We start from the raw sequence: 7500 nt of genomic DNA on the forward strand, positions 1-7500 counted from the left end.
CAATCTATCTATCTATCTATCTATCTATCTATCTATCTATCTATCTATCTATCTATGTATCTTTCAGTCCATCCATCCATGCATCCTTCCACGCGTGGCTCCGTCCATCCATCCACCATCCATCCAATCAACATCCATCCATGAATCAGGCTGTACGGCCAGCCACCCCGGCATCCATGGGTGGATCCAGGCATGCATCCACCGACCCAACCATGCACGCATGCATCCACCATCCATGCATGCATGCATGCGTGCCCGCATCCATCCATACACCCACTATGCACCTAGGCATCCATCCAGCCATCCATCCAGCCATCCATCCAGTCAGCCATGCATCCAGCTGTCTACCCATGCATCCATGCATCCATGTACACTTCCATCCACTTTCCCCATGAGCCCATCTACCCGGCCCACGCAAACTCAACCCATGGCAGGAGGAAGCCTCCAAGCCCGCAACCAAGCCATCTGGGGTAGCAGGGCTTAACCCAGGGTGGTGTGAGTTCCGGCTGGCCGGGCAGGCCTTTCAGTCCTGGAGCCACAAGCCTAGCCTTGTGTTCATGAGCTGCTTTTCAGGAGTGGTTGGGAGGATGTGGTCAGGATTGCAGGAGCAAGAGGAGGCCAGGTGCCTTTGTGCTGCCCAGAAGAAGTGTCCTGTCCTGTGTAGGAATGTGGTGTGGTCTCAGGCCAAGCTGTCAGCGGTGAGGCTGGGCGTCAGGCCGGCCCAGGCCTGGGTTTTCCTGCTTTTCCTAGGTGGAAAGCATTGCGTGCCTGCCAGGCTGTGTGGTGTGAGTTGTGCATCCAGACAGCTAGCTGTCTTTTCCCCTGTGGCTGGTGTGATGTTGGGTTGAGGTGGAGGTGCGAGGCAGTGAGTGAGCCTAAAAGTATTGGGCAGTGGCTGTGAGGCAGCAAGCAGCCTAGTGGGCTGGGGAGCGGAGGCAAAAGCCTACAGCACCCGGTATTCCCAGGCGGTCTCCCATCCAAGTACTAACCAGGCCCGACCCTGCTTAGCTTCCGAGATCAGACGAGATCGGGCGCGTTCAGGGTGGTATGGCCGTAGACGCCTCACACTGCTTCCCAAAGCCCCAACTGCTGCTCGCTGCCTCTGCGGGGAGCCTCCGCTCGCCGCTGCACCCTTGCCAGCCTCTGCAGCCTCTGCCTCTGCCGCTCTGGCCTCACACGCACCTGCTGCCGCTGCTTGGGGGACCTGATCCAACCCACCCAGCACAGCCTCTGCGCCCAGCCTGCTGCTCTCGCCGCCGCTCACCGCTGCCTTTCTCCTCCTCTTTCGCTTTCTCTCTCTCCCTCTCACCCTCTCTCCCTCTGTCTGTCTGTCTCTGTTGCTCTCTGTCTCTTGGGAAGGCAGAGGACGCAGGACTGTTTTCCCAGAGGCTCACCTTCCATGTAACCCTCTAGCCTGCATGAGGGTTGCACGTTGAAGAGCAGCTTTAAGGCCAGGTGACTTGCAAGGTTCACCACTTGTCTTCAGAGGCCACGACTACCAAGGGCCCGATGTGATCTTTGCATGGATGTGGGAGAGTTTGGCTGCTTCTTCAAGATTTGGATCTCACTCCTCTACCTCCCCGACCTTGCTTGGCCACCGGCCACGATGCGAGGAGAAGAGTGGGGTTTGCAGAGCAATGTGGAATTCACTTGGCTGGTGCTGTTTCAGAAGGACCTTCGACCTAAACCTCATCCTAAATGGAAGCCGAAGCCAGAAATGGATCCTAAGGAGAGTGTCACTCCTCGCCCCACCAGTAAGCCTCACCTAAAGCCTCTACCCGATTTCAAGCCCACACCTAAGCCCAAACCTCTCCCAAGACTCACCCTAAGCCACAATGTCTGCCTGAAATCACACCTTCAACCTGTCCCCTACCTCTTCCTGACGCTAAACTTGAGCCCCATTCTGACCCTGACCCGGAGCCAAAGCCCCAGCCCAGTGTCACCCTAAGCCTCCCATCTCATGAGAGCCTTCAGTGGCACCTCTGATGCAGCCTCTTTAGGTTGCTATGCTTAGCCTACCAGGAATGGGAAGCCTAAGTGGAAGCAGAACCGTGGCCTCACGTCTCAGCCCACTGGAACCCCTCATCCTTAGTGCTCAGGCTCCCAAGAAGGCTAACAACCTAAGGCCAAGCCTCACTGGAACACACACCCATGCCTCGGGTTGGAGTGGAAGCCCTCCACCCAAGCAAGAAAAGGGTGCTCTGTGCTTGGAATCCAGGAACTCCAGAATTCCGGGAGCATTTGTCTCGGCAACGTTGCCGGCGCCCGTTTCCCGGGCCTCGTTCCTCCTCATCTACCCTGCCGCTACTTTCCAAGTCTATGCAGTGCACCCCGCGAAAGGACAACGTGTGTCTCTAGCAGGAAGAAGAGGAAAGAAGCAGCCAGTGTTTGCTTGTTTGCCCACTGTGGGGAAGAGAACTCAGAGCCTCCCAGTCAGTGCTAGGCCAGCTGAAACTGTCAGTACACACTGCAGAGTGTCTCAGCATCCCTCCATCCATCCATCCATCCATCCATCCAGCCAGTCAGCCAGCCAGCCAGCCAGCCAGCCAGCCAGTCATCCAGCAATCCATCCATCCATCCATCCATCCATCCATCCATCCATCCATCCATCGGTCGATCTATGTATCTATCAATCAATCTATCTATCTATCTATCTATCTATCTATCTATCTATCTATCTATGTATCTTTCAGTCCATCCATCCATGCATCCTTCCACGCGTGGCTCCGTCCATCCATCCACCATCCATCCAATCAACATCCATCCATGAATCAGGCTGTACGGCCAGCCACCCCGGCATCCATGGGTGGATCCAGGCATGCATCCACCGACCCAACCATGCACGCATGCATCCACCATCCATGCATGCATGCATGCGTGCCCGCATCCATCCATACACCCACTATGCACCTAGGCATCCATCCAGCCATCCATCCAGCCATCCATCCAGTCAGCCATGCATCCAGCTGTCTACCCATGCATCCATGCATCCATGTACACTTCCATCCACTTTCCCCATGAGCCCATCTACCCGGCCCACGCAAACTCAACCCATGGCAGGAGGAAGCCTCCAAGCCCGCAACCAAGCCATCTGGGGTAGCAGGGCTTAACCCAGGGTGGTGTGAGTTCCGGCTGGCCGGGCAGGCCTTTCAGTCCTGGAGCCACAAGCCTAGCCTTGTGTTCATGAGCTGCTTTTCAGGAGTGGTTGGGAGGATGTGGTCAGGATTGCAGGAGCAAGAGGAGGCCAGGTGCCTTTGTGCTGCCCAGAAGAAGTGTCCTGTCCTGTGTAGGAATGTGGTGTGGTCTCAGGCCAAGCTGTCAGCGGTGAGGCTGGGCGTCAGGCCGGCCCAGGCCTGGGTTTTCCTGCTTTTCCTAGGTGGAAAGCATTGCGTGCCTGCCAGGCTGTGTGGTGTGAGTTGTGCATCCAGACAGCTAGCTGTCTTTTCCCCTGTGGCTGGTGTGATGTTGGGTTGAGGTGGAGGTGCGAGGCAGTGAGTGAGCCTAAAAGTATTGGGCAGTGGCTGTGAGGCAGCAAGCAGCCTAGTGGGCTGGGGAGCGGAGGCAAAAGCCTACAGCACCCGGTATTCCCAGGCGGTCTCCCATCCAAGTACTAACCAGGCCCGACCCTGCTTAGCTTCCGAGATCAGACGAGATCGGGCGCGTTCAGGGTGGTATGGCCGTAGACGCCTCACACTGCTTCCCAAAGCCCCAACTGCTGCTCGCTGCCTCTGCGGGGAGCCTCCGCTCGCCGCTGCACCCTTGCCAGCCTCTGCAGCCTCTGCCTCTGCCGCTCTGGCCTCACACGCACCTGCTGCCGCTGCTTGGGGGACCTGATCCAACCCACCCAGCACAGCCTCTGCGCCCAGCCTGCTGCTCTCGCCGCCGCTCACCGCTGCCTTTCTCCTCCTCTTTCGCTTTCTCTCTCTCCCTCTCACCCTCTCTCCCTCTGTCTGTCTGTCTCTGTTGCTCTCTGTCTCTTGGGAAGGCAGAGGACGCAGGACTGTTTTCCCAGAGGCTCACCTTCCATGTAACCCTCTAGCCTGCATGAGGGTTGCACGTTGAAGAGCAGCTTTAAGGCCAGGTGACTTGCAAGGTTCACCACTTGTCTTCAGAGGCCACGACTACCAAGGGCCCGATGTGATCTTTGCATGGATGTGGGAGAGTTTGGCTGCTTCTTCAAGATTTGGATCTCACTCCTCTACCTCCCCGACCTTGCTTGGCCACCGGCCACGATGCGAGGAGAAGAGTGGGGTTTGCAGAGCAATGTGGAATTCACTTGGCTGGTGCTGTTTCAGAAGGACCTTCGACCTAAACCTCATCCTAAATGGAAGCCGAAGCCAGAAATGGATCCTAAGGAGAGTGTCACTCCTCGCCCCACCAGTAAGCCTCACCTAAAGCCTCTACCCGATTTCAAGCCCACACCTAAGCCCAAACCTCTCCCAAGACTCACCCTAAGCCACAATGTCTGCCTGAAATCACACCTTCAACCTGTCCCCTACCTCTTCCTGACGCTAAACTTGAGCCCCATTCTGACCCTGACCCGGAGCCAAAGCCCCAGCCCAGTGTCACCCTAAGCCTCCCATCTCATGAGAGCCTTCAGTGGCACCTCTGATGCAGCCTCTTTAGGTTGCTATGCTTAGCCTACCAGGAATGGGAAGCCTAAGTGGAAGCAGAACCGTGGCCTCACGTCTCAGCCCACTGGAACCCCTCATCCTTAGTGCTCAGGCTCCCAAGAAGGCTAACAACCTAAGGCCAAGCCTCACTGGAACACACACCCATGCCTCGGGTTGGAGTGGAAGCCCTCCACCCAAGCAAGAAAAGGGTGCTCTGTGCTTGGAATCCAGGAACTCCAGAATTCCGGGAGCATTTGTCTCGGCAACGTTGCCGGCGCCCGTTTCCCGGGCCTCGTTCCTCCTCATCTACCCTGCCGCTACTTTCCAAGTCTATGCAGTGCACCCCGCGAAAGGACAACGTGTGTCTCTAGCAGGAAGAAGAGGAAAGAAGCAGCCAGTGTTTGCTTGTTTGCCCACTGTGGGGAAGAGAACTCAGAGCCTCCCAGTCAGTGCTAGGCCAGCTGAAACTGTCAGTACACACTGCAGAGTGTCTCAGCATCCCTCCCTCCATCCATCCATCCATCCATCCAGCCAGCCAGTCAGCCAGCCAGCCAGCCAGCCAGCCAGTCATCCAGCAATCCATCCATCCATCCATCCATCCATCCATCCATCCATCCATCGGTCGATCTATGTATCTATCAATCAATCTATCTATCTATCTATCTATCTATCTATGTATCTTTCAGTCCATCCATCCATGCATCCTTCCACGCGTGGCTCCGTCCATCCATCCACCATCCATCCAATCAACATCCATCCATGAATCAGGCTGTACGGCCAGCCACCCCGGCATCCATGGGTGGATCCAGGCATGCATCCACCGACCCAACCATGCACGCATGCATCCACCATCCATGCATGCATGCATGCGTGCCCGCATCCATCCATACACCCACTATGCACCTAGGCATCCATCCAGCCATCCATCCAGCCATCCATCCAGTCAGCCATGCATCCAGCTGTCTACCCATGCATCCATGCATCCATGTACACTTCCATCCACTTTCCCCATGAGCCCATCTACCCGGCCCACGCAAACTCAACCCATGGCAGGAGGAAGCCTCCAAGCCCGCAACCAAGCCATCTGGGGTAGCAGGGCTTAACCCAGGGTGGTGTGAGTTCCGGCTGGCCGGGCAGGCCTTTCAGTCCTGGAGCCACAAGCCTAGCCTTGTGTTCATGAGCTGCTTTTCAGGAGTGGTTGGGAGGATGTGGTCAGGATTGCAGGAGCAAGAGGAGGCCAGGTGCCTTTGTGCTGCCCAGAAGAAGTGTCCTGTCCTGTGTAGGAATGTGGTGTGGTCTCAGGCCAAGCTGTCAGCGGTGAGGCTGGGCGTCAGGCCGGCCCAGGCCTGGGTTTTCCTGCTTTTCCTAGGTGGAAAGCATTGCGTGCCTGCCAGGCTGTGTGGTGTGAGTTGTGCATCCAGACAGCTAGCTGTCTTTTCCCCTGTGGCTGGTGTGATGTTGGGTTGAGGTGGAGGTGCGAGGCAGTGAGTGAGCCTAAAAGTAGTGGGCAGTGGCTGTGAGGCAGCAAGCAGCCTAGTGGGCTGGGGAGCGGAGGCAAAAGCCTACAGCACCCGGTATTCCCAGGCGGTCTCCCATCCAAGTACTAACCAGGCCCGACCCTGCTTAGCTTCCGAGATCAGACGAGATCGGGCGCGTTCAGGGTGGTATGGCCATAGACGCCTCACACTGCTTCCCAAAGCCCCAACTGCTGCTCGCTGCCTCTGCGGGGAGCCTCCGCTCGCCGCTGCACCCTTGCCAGCCTCTGCAGCCTCTGCCTCTGCCGCTCTGGCCTCACACGCACCTGCTGCCGCTGCTTGGGGGACCTGATCCAACCCACCCAGCACAGCCTCTGCGCCCAGCCTGCTGCTCTCGCCGCCGCTCACCGCTGCCTTTCTCCTCCTCTTTCGCTTTCTCTCTCTCCCTCTCACCCTCTCTCCCTCTGTCTGTCTGTCTCTGTTGCTCTCTGTCTCTTGGGAAGGCAGAGGACGCAGGACTGTTTTCCCAGAGGCTCACCTTCCATGTAACCCTCTAGCCTGCATGAGGGTTGCACGTTGAAGAGCAGCTTTAAGGCCAGGTGACTTGCAAGGTTCACCACTTGTCTTCAGAGGCCACGACTACCAAGGGCCCGATGTGATCTTTGCATGGATGTGGGAGAGTTTGGCTGCTTCTTCAAGATTTGGATCTCACTCCTCTACCTCCCCGACCTTGCTTGGCCACCGGCCACGATGCGAGGAGAAGAGTGGGGTTTGCAGAGCAATGTGGAATTCACTTGGCTGGTGCTGTTTCAGAAGGACCTTCGACCTAAACCTCATCCTAAATGGAAGCCGAAGCCAGAAATGGATCCTAAGGAGAGTGTCACTCCTCGCCCCACCAGTAAGCCTCACCTAAAGCCTCTACCCGATTTCAAGCCCACACCTAAGCCCAAACCTCTCCCAAGACTCACCCTAAGCCACAATGTCTGCCTGAAATCACACCTTCAACCTGTCCCCTACCTCTTCCTGACGCTAAACTTGAGCCCCATTCTGACCCTGACCCGGAGCCAAAGCCCCAGCCCAGTGTCACCCTAAGCCTCCCATCTCATGAGAGCCTTCAGTGGCACCTCTGATGCAGCCTCTTTAGGTTGCTATGCTTAGCCTACCAGGAATGGGAAGCCTAAGTGGAAGCAGAACCGTGGCCTCACGTCTCAGCCCACTGGAACCCCTCATCCTTAGTGCTCAGGCTCCCAAGAAGGCTAACAACCTAAGGCCAAGCCTCACTGGAACACACACCCATGCCTCGGGTTGGAGTGGAAGCCCTCCACCCAAGCAAGAAAAGGGTGCTCTGTGCTTGGAATCCAGGAACTCCAGAATTCCGGGAGCATTTGTCTCGGCAACGTTGCCGGCGCCCG

General features: G+C 56.9%; 3 non-coding genes across 3 annotated transcripts; all 3 read right to left on the reverse strand.

Annotated features, from left to right (window-relative positions):
* Positions 1-940: 940 nt before the first annotated feature.
* Positions 941-1059, reverse strand: LOC150062870 (5S ribosomal RNA). The gene has a single exon (XR_016535585.1). It is a non-coding gene; the product is annotated as a 5S ribosomal RNA (ribosomal RNA).
* Positions 1060-3566: 2507 nt separating this feature from the next.
* LOC150062871 (5S ribosomal RNA) lies at positions 3567-3685 on the reverse strand. The gene has a single exon (XR_016535586.1). It is a non-coding gene; the product is annotated as a 5S ribosomal RNA (ribosomal RNA).
* Positions 3686-6172: 2487 nt separating this feature from the next.
* LOC150062872 (5S ribosomal RNA) lies at positions 6173-6291 on the reverse strand. The gene has a single exon (XR_016535729.1). It is a non-coding gene; the product is annotated as a 5S ribosomal RNA (ribosomal RNA).
* Between the last annotated feature and the right edge of the window lie 1209 nt (positions 6292-7500).

The sequence above is a fragment of the Megascapheus bottae genome, chromosome 5 (assembly GCF_031878675.1).
Source record: "Megascapheus bottae isolate mThoBot1 chromosome 5, mThoBot2.hap1, whole genome shotgun sequence".
NCBI lineage: Eukaryota > Metazoa > Chordata > Mammalia > Rodentia > Geomyidae > Megascapheus > Megascapheus bottae.